This window comes from Equus asinus, chromosome 20 (assembly GCF_041296235.1).
Source record: "Equus asinus isolate D_3611 breed Donkey chromosome 20, EquAss-T2T_v2, whole genome shotgun sequence".
In the NCBI taxonomy this organism is placed as follows: Eukaryota; Metazoa; Chordata; class Mammalia; order Perissodactyla; family Equidae; genus Equus; species Equus asinus.
Genome location: NC_091809.1, coordinates 97,252,011 through 97,261,032, shown reverse-complemented (window position 1 = coordinate 97,261,032; position 9,022 = coordinate 97,252,011). Strand labels below are relative to the sequence as shown.

General features: G+C 40.7%; 1 long non-coding RNA gene across 1 annotated transcript in view; it reads right to left on the bottom strand.

The window, feature by feature from the left end:
- Positions 1-1,859: 1,859 nt before the first annotated feature.
- LOC123279129 (uncharacterized) overlaps positions 1,860-9,022 on the bottom strand; it is a 47,761-nt gene continuing 40,598 nt past the window's right edge. The window contains exons 6-9 of the long non-coding RNA XR_011495897.1: positions 8,017-8,146; positions 5,521-5,808; positions 5,255-5,368; positions 1,860-2,606 (exon numbers count right to left, since the gene is read on the bottom strand). This is a non-coding gene — a long non-coding RNA (uncharacterized lncRNA). The remainder of the gene's footprint in view (positions 2,607-5,254; positions 5,369-5,520; positions 5,809-8,016; positions 8,147-9,022) is intronic.

Here is a 9,022-nt window from a genome sequence, read left to right as displayed (position 1 = left end):
TGCGTGTAAAATGGAAATAATTATATCTAGCTCACAGACGGGTGAGCACTACATGAGATCATATATGTGAAAGTGCTGATCGCAGGGTTTAAAAAAGGGTTTAGCACTCAGTTTAAATTAATCTCCCTCCCTTCTCCTTGATTAGGATTCACAGGAGAAAGGACTGAATTTGTAGGGACCCAGGTTAAACAATTTACTCAGTTCGCTTGTTTCAATCATTTATTCAACACATTGTTGCCATAACGTGAGCAAAGCCTGGCTCCTGCCTTTGAGGAGCTCAGAGCCATTAACTCAGAAGCCTGCTGCAGGAATTGGAGTCAGGGAGGGGTAAGAGGAGTGACCGTGATCCCAGCAACAGTGGAAGAGCTCAGGTCGGTCCTCAGGGGTATGAATGTGACAGAGAATTACCCAGAGGTGACTGTTTATGGCTAAGCTGGGTAAGAGCCTGGCTAAAGCTTGAGATGTGACAGTTTGAAATGTGGCACTGTTTGTGGCAGTTGTGTGATTTTTCTCCAGCAAGGCTTAGCTGCTGATAGGCGGAGCCAGACAAGCTGACTGGCGAGGTGGGTACAGTGGATGCACAAGAGGCTGAGGAACTAGGGGGTGTCCAGGAGGCTACAGAGTGGACACTGTGAGTCCAGCAGAGGATGCTGGACGTGGACAGAAGTAAGAATGTCATTCACCATATCACACTTTGTATAGAAGCTGTCACAGGGTGTCACCTGGCGGGGCCCTGCTGTTCCGTGGGGGCAGTGGTGACCAGACACCCTGGGCCAGCAAGATAGTTATAATTTTGGTTGTTTCAAAGACGGGATCTTGATTGTGGAAAAGGCCCAAGATTTTTCTCTGCCATCAAACTCAGACGCCAACTGAGGCCGCTGCTTCACCAGCCTTGAACTCAGGACAGCAGGGAGAAGGAATCACTCTCTAGTTTCTTCTCACAAACACCAACCAGTGTTGAAGGTCCAAGCAGAGAAAAAGCTAGCAGTGCCCCTTGATGGAGACTGCAACTTGACCTCCTGCAAAGGGTAGAGAGAGTGGGTTTCTGCTTGAAAGACATTTATTCTGACTTTGATAATTATTTGGAGATGCGGGGTAGGGGACCTATGGCCAGACACCTAGGGAACAAGGATGCCATCTAGACAGGAATGAATTATTCAGAACAAGCTGAGGTGGGAGCTTTCCATCCCTCCTGAGGGCTGTGTGGGGGCACAGGGCATGAGTCACTCACGGAAGCTTCCCACTCTCAATTCAGACGATCACACACAGGGAGTGAACAGTTCGCGGTGACTTCTAGGCAAACTGTGAGTGGAGCGAAGGAGCAATCTATAGGAACCGGTGACAGGCAGAGTGCCCCATTCTCCACTCTGTGGACCCTTGAAGGGCTCCAGTTGCTTGAGGCATCATTTCCTTATTCCTTTGATTGCTTTTAGAGGGGTGTCATGGAGGAATCCAAGAAGTGTTTGAAGTTAGACTGAGCTGGATTCAGACCTGGCTCTTACTCATTGGCTGTGTCAGCTTGCCAGTTTCATAGGCTCCCTGAGCTTTATTTTCCTCCATTGGAAATTCAAAACCCTTTTGGAATTGTTAGGAGGATTGAGCATGGCCCAAGTCGGCTCCTAATGAGTGCTGATTCCCTGCCTCTTTGGGGCGTTTCCCGAGCGCCTACCCCTTTAAGCAGGAAAGAGGACTACTTCCCACACCCCAGTCACAGACAAGAGCAGCGTTAATCAACACGGTAAACAGGAGGAGGGGGTTGATTCTCCCCTTCTCACACAAAGCTGAGCACGTGACAGGTTATGGTTTTGAATATTAATGCATTTGAAGGGAGAAGAACCACTTATAACACAAACTGTCTTGCTTGCGAAGATTTATTCCCCATGTAGTTTTTCATGGCTCATAAAAGGTGATGGATGAATGTAATTTTTTGTTTAATTTCTTGCCGTGCAGTTCAGTAATTTTTGAGATAAACTCAAATTACTAAGGATCTGGAACTGTTCAAAGCGATGAGGAGTTGTGTACTTGCGGGTGTACACAGGACACGGCCTGTTTCATTTTTCAAGCCAGCCAAGGAAGGTGAACAGAAATCCCAGCGCACACGTAAACCAGCTTATCTTTAAGGTTCACCTCTGCTGTCTCCAATGCAAACCAAAGGCAATTAACATCATGACAAAGGGTAATGATTTTTTAGTAAAGATTTACATTTATGTTTTTTTAAAAAACGAATCTTGTTCTATGTTGTATCTTGCCTTAAATGTGTTCCTATTTATTAAACAGTGTTAGGTTAAATAAAATATGCCACCATCCTAATGAAGATCTTCTGGTTCTTATAGTCTTCCTGAAAATGAAGAGAAAAAGATGTGTTCAAACACGCACAGGCTTCACCCTCCATCACTGACAGCGACCTAGACAGAATTCTTCCATATCAGCAACTTAACCATGATGACACTGCACACACCCAGAATTATAATTTTAGTCCGCATAACTATATGATATTTGTAGCATGCCACGCGCAGCCGAAGTGTTGAAAAGGGGAAAAAATTCTCAATGCTGTGATAATTCTGGTTCTACGGCTGGAAAAGACTTCAGAGGTCAGAAAATTATGCCTGCAAGTAAAATTAAAGAGATAGAAGGAAATGATTTAAGAGAAACGATTGTGACTGTTTATAGTGTCTGTGGATCTCAAGTACAGTCATCACTCTGCGCATGCTGGATGATCTCTAAAAGTTCTGTTGACAGGAAGCGAGCCACAGCCTATAAACTCGCCAAAGGGTAGTATAAACGGGAGGGTCAGACATAAAATAAAATGAGCTACAGTCTTACAATCTCCATTTACTTATTCATCATTTGCATACTACTGGTTTAGGAAAAGGATTTGAAGTGGCTTTTAATGAAAGATTCAAAAGCATTGTCATCCTGAAATAAAATTAAAAAGCCACGTAACAAACGGGGAAGATACTTGGTCCTCCTGGGTACTTTAATCTCTCAGGTTTGCCCTCCCACTGAGCAGTAGGAACACCTAAAAACAGGTCTTCAACACCTTCAAGGTCTTTGCCCCAAGCCCCAGCACCTGACCAATTCTCCAGGCTTCCGACCTCGCTGACCTCACGTTCAGTCCTGTTCACCTTGCACTCGCCTCACCTCAGGCCCTCTGCTCAGCCCACTCCTGCGGTTTGACCTTCACTTGCTCTCTCAGAGCATCCCTCTGGCTTATTATGCAGGAGGAAATTGATCCAAGATCAAGGGGAGAGATTTAACACAAATTGCTACTGACATGGTATGCCAATTTAGACGTTTATTGACTCTAACAAACTATGTTCTGCCATGCCAGTGCTGCACACTCACTGAAACCCCTTCCTCTGGTCTGATGCTTGGGAAGGCCCAGTTCACTTAAAAGTCAGTGGTATTACCACTACCACTGGTGTTAGTTTCCTGTTCTTGCCTCGACAATGTCTGGTTGTCACCCATCTTTTGGTATCACCCACTTTTGGTCTCTCAATGTTACCATTCTGAGTTCTCATAGAGTAAATTCAGGCTCCCTATAGGCTCTAGATGGTTGGCTTTTTCAAATGGTTTTGACCCAGAATCCACAGTAAGAAACACATTCTTGACCACATCCCAGGACACACACACACACACAGAGGCTGAAACAAAGTGTCATTAAAAAAAAACAAAAAACTTTACTAGAGAGGATGCGTGCTGATGTTTTCTGTTCCATTTTTTTTTATTTTTAAAAATTTTAGTCAAGATGCTCTAAATCAATTTCACAATCCACTAAAAGCATGTGACCCACAGTTTAAAAAACTCTGATCTTGTGTGGTAGACAGTTCTGGTCTTACCTGTTGGGAGCCACACACTTATCAACATTGTTTTCTACCTTGAGAGTGTGCAGCCATAGCTGAATGATTCTCAAGATGTTGCTGGATTTTGCTGGTTTGTGACTACTGGTTTAAGGGTCATTCTCGGTAAAATAGATACACACACACACACACACGTAGAAACTCCCGTCTTCTGTTCTTTGGTCCCATAGCATTACTTTTTCTTGTTTTTTTTAAGTTTTTTGCTATTTTATTTCATTTTATTTTTGTTGCAGTAACATTGGTTTATATTATATAAATTTCAGATGTACATCATAGTATATTTTGAAGTCTGTGTAGATTACATCATGTTCCCCACCCAGAGACTAATTACCATCCATCACCACACACGTATGTAATCAGCCCTTTTGCCCTCCTCCCTTTCCCTTTCTCCTCTGGTAACCACCAATCCAGTCTCCGTTTCCATGTGTGTGTTTGTCATTGTTTGTATCTTCTACTTATGAGTGAGATCATAAGGTATTTGACTTTCTCCCTCTGACTTATTTCACTCAGCATAATACCCTCAGGGTCCATTCATGTTGTCACAAAAGGCCGGATTTCATCATTTCCTATGGCTGAGTCCCACAGCATTTCTGATGGGTCTTTTCCAGTTATAAAATATCCCAAGTTGTCTTGGCTGCAATCAGTAACAGAACCTTTGCTGCCCTCAGCCACCCTGAGTTGTCTAATTCCTCCAGACCTTCCGACATGACCCCATGCCTGATGCTCCCCTGCTCCATGAGCTAGACCCTAAGAGGAGAGCGCTGTACCAAACCATCTAGGTAAAGGATAATTTTGTAACCGTCTGGCAGTCAAGACGAACAGAGAACAGGGAACAAGAGTTTTGTAGGGATGTTGACATAATTCTCCTTAACAAATAAAAGGAATGTATTTCATCAGGAGAAACAAAATTTTTCCTAGAAGTAAACATAGTGGCATTTATTTTGTGATATTCTTGTATTTTCAGTACGCATTGAGATGCATAAAAGCTGCTGGAATCTTTATATATAAAGAATTCTACAGTGTATGTCTTGGTTTTGTCGTTATTTATGCAGTTAATGTTTCTAGCTTTCTTTTAAAAGTGTTCTAGAATTATTTCCATATTTCCCCCAAAGGGCATTTATTTAACTAATTGGCAGAACTGGGTTCTAATAGCCCCTAAGCAACCTTGAAAGAAATTCAACACTTGCTACTTACACGTCCTTACTACACACCCACTCGTTAACCCCCTGAGCTATCATCCAATTACCTTTTACTCCCCTGAGATGTGATTTCAGCATCTCTCAACTGAATTTCTTTCCTAGGTGACTGTATCAGTCAGGATGGGCTAAGTTATGCTATAGTAACAAACAACCTTAAAGCCTTAGTAGCTTAAAACAACAAGGTTTATATCTCACTTATGCTATGTGTGTCCATCCCACATTGGCTGGGAGGTAAGGGGGCTCTGCCACATGTCATCCTCACTCAGGGACTCTGGTTTGTAGCCTCCATATCTGGAATGTCACCAATCACTGTGATGGAGAGAAAGAGACGTGGAAAATTGAGCACCAACTCTCAAAGTCTCTTACCTCATAGTGACACATGTCACTTCTGCGCTCATTTCATTCACTAGAACAAGTCACATGGCCATGCCTAGCATCAAAGGAATGGATGTACCACTTACCTTGTGCCCAGGAGAGGTATATAAGAAATTTTGTGAACAGCCCTCCTCCCCATCAATAAAAGAGGCTCTTCCCCTTTGTGTCTCTGCAGCATTTAACTCCTCCAACCACCTCTCTTTCTTCAAATTCTCTCCTCCTTTGGCCTTGATCAGTTCTTCTCTGATTCCTTCTATTACCCTTCTTTTCTCCCTCAAAATGTATGTGTTCCTTGTCTTCTGACCTAAAATTTCATCCAGAATGGACCACAATGGGGCCTGGAAGAAGTCAGCTTCAAACTTTTATCTTTGGTCCTGCAAAGAATGAGCATCTCAGAAAACAAGGACAAAAGTAAACATGCACGAATTTACAAAAGCTCACTTTTTTCCTCCAAGTTCTTTCTTTCTTAACAGACAATACAACCAACTGTCCATAAATCCCACTTTGGAAATAGAAATAAAATCTCCAATGCATAAGGATATATGTACCAGGATATTTACCATATTGTTCATAGAAGCAAAAACTTAGGAAGAACCTAAATGTCCAGGAATAAGGGATGTTCTTGATTCAGTTGTGATATATCCACACTATGAACTATTATGCAACTGTTAAAAATATTGAAATGGATCTCTCTCTCACTGTCCCTGGTGTATTGTTAAATGAGAAAAGCAATTTGCAGAGTTACATTTATAATACAATTCCATTTCTATGAAAACAAACAGTAACACCAACCAAAAATGTCCTAAATATGTGAGTTCATGTTTGTTTGAGCATAAAGGAAATTGTGAAAAGATATACAAAGGCTGTTAATGTTGATAATCTCAGGGGGATTAGAATAGAGGACAGTGGGAAGAGATTTTTTAACCTTCTAAAAATACATCTTAGGTTGGTTTCATAGATTATCATCACTGATACTATAATTTTTACTTTAATGAAGGAAAAGGTAAAACAAGACTAAAAAATTTAATTAAGAAAAACAGCAACAAAAATAAATCCTGTAATTTCAACACCAGCCTGCCACATGGCCCTCCATCTGTCCAGATTTATTTCATAACTGCAATGTACAAAGCATATAGCTTTTTACTTTACTTCACGTCTTCAATGCTTTTTCTCATCACCCCTCAGCCCTCACAAAGATTATTTCCTTTATCTTCACCACCTTCCAAAGGGCCAATAAACTATAATTTATCAAACCACTATTTCAAAGTGGATAGCATGATGATTGTTGCAATACTAGGTCTGCCTACCTAGTTTATGCTTTTAAACATTATTTTTCCTTAAGGTCCCTTTTCTATTATGGATTTTTGATATATGAGCAACATTAGTTTCTTTTTTATTCTAGTATGATTTATAGCGTAAATAGTCTGTTTTAACATTACTCATCATTAAATTCAGACCTTCCATAAACATTCAGAGTACCATAACCATCAATTTATATCTATCCATTCCAGCACAACTTCAGACTTTCTTTTATGGTAGATAAGGAGTTAGGTCCTTTTTGGATTTTCTTACTTCCTTCATGCTTTTTCGTTAATCATTAGCTTAATCTGAGAGCTTATATACCTCTTTTTGTGTCTTCTGCACCCTGCTTTCACTCCAACCAAATTAAAATAATTATCTTTACTCCTTCCCCTCCTACCTGTTTTGTAAAGGGGGGAACTAAGAATATAAATTTATGTTTCCTTGTTGGTGCATAAGAAGCTTCTTCTAGTAGTTATTTCTCTGAGCTAGAGACAGTCATAGTCATTACCTGTGGTGAGGTGGGGGTGGGAAATGGGTGGATGAGAAATAGGATTGGGGGACATAGATATTTCACAATATCTATCCACCATCTCTCGGCTATGCATTTATCTCTTGAAGATGTATTACCCATACAAAAAATTCCAATGGGCCCGAATTAGGATAATTTCACATTCCTCTACTACAACTTACAGTGTCAGAAGCCAGTGAATTCTATTTGCAAAATCCTTAAAGAAAAAGAGAGTGACACAAAGTGGCTATGTCCCGTCAACCTATTACTTTTTCATGAAAGACATTCTAAGGCCTGAAAATTTTCAGAAATATACAACTCAAATAGTTCTTCTGTTGAAATCATTGGAGGGCTTCATCTAGATTGACGAGTGTTAAAAGGAGAAATTCTGACTACAGAAATGCATAAATAATGCACAGTGAAACCAATTATTTCATTTGAAATATAACTGTTCTTTCAAACACCTATTTTGAAGATGTGTAAAAATAACGTAAGTGGAAAAGGGTGGTTTCTATGAGAACCTAGAGTAAATAAAAAAGGAGTGGAGGGCGGTGAATTGGTCCCTCTTGCGACTCAACACCGCTGATGTTTATTTTTCATTTACATCAAGTGCGGGAGGCAGCGGTGGGAGGCAGGAAGCATCCTTGTCCACTTCGCTTTTGGACTCCATGTATATTTGGATTGTATCTACCTTGTCTTTCACAGTTATCATCTTCCATAGTACCCGTTTTACTTTTTTTTTTTTTTTTTTACAGTTTTCCATGATTCTAACCATTGTAGAGCAGAGTTGTAAGCTGTTCTGTTTGTATTCATCACTGCCAACCACTTGAGACCGACTTGCCGATCGTGTTGTTTTAATTTTCATGCAGGTCATGGGATACCCAGAGACACAGGAAAGTAGTCTGAGAAAAGAAAATCACCTCTGTCACTAAAGGCTTTGCAATCTAGAAAAAGAGACGGGCATATAAACAAATAGCTGCAGGCAAATAAAAAGCAGCAACTAGAAAGAAGGGTTTAAAATTATGAGGGAATGAAAAAGAGGGACCAATTCACTCTGCCTGGGTTGAGAAAGATGATGTTTGACCTTTGCTGAAGATGCCTTGTCCCCCTTGAGTACAGGGATGGGAAGTGTGCTAGCAGAGGGAGCAGCATCTGCAAAGATATGGTGGCTTGCCTAGGGAGGGTCTGCTGGGAATCTGGCAAGAATAACATATGTAAGGAAGAGACTGTGGGTTTTCCTGACATAGCTCAAAATGGTCTCTAGCTGATTGTTCAGTCCTTCCAGAAACATGTCATTTTGTAAGTAAATCAATTTGAAATAAGTATGCTTTAAATTCTAAAAAGATTTTGAAAATCCTTAGTTCTCTAAGTGCAGCTCAGGATGCTCCCAGAACACACCAACATAACATCAACAGCCCAGCGGGATGAGATGGGTTTTTAACTGTCAGAATTGTGATGTGACTGTCATAGTACATGAAATCAGCTACATAAATATCACAGGCCCACCTACTCAGTGACAGCACAAAACCTCAAAGTTTTTAACAAGTTAAGAAATAAAAATAAAGATTCTGTATGTGTCTTCTAGTGGAGGGTCCAGCCACTCCCAATCCAGATTTTCTGTATGCAACTCCTTTCCCCAAACATTTTCTTTTAATGCCAAGTGTATGTCTTCTTATAATAAATAGTTTCTCTCTCCTGGATCTAGCACTTAGTGCTAGAGTTTCCCTTTTTTGAAATATTAAAAATGTAAAAAGAACAGATAATATATTTGAGCTGGA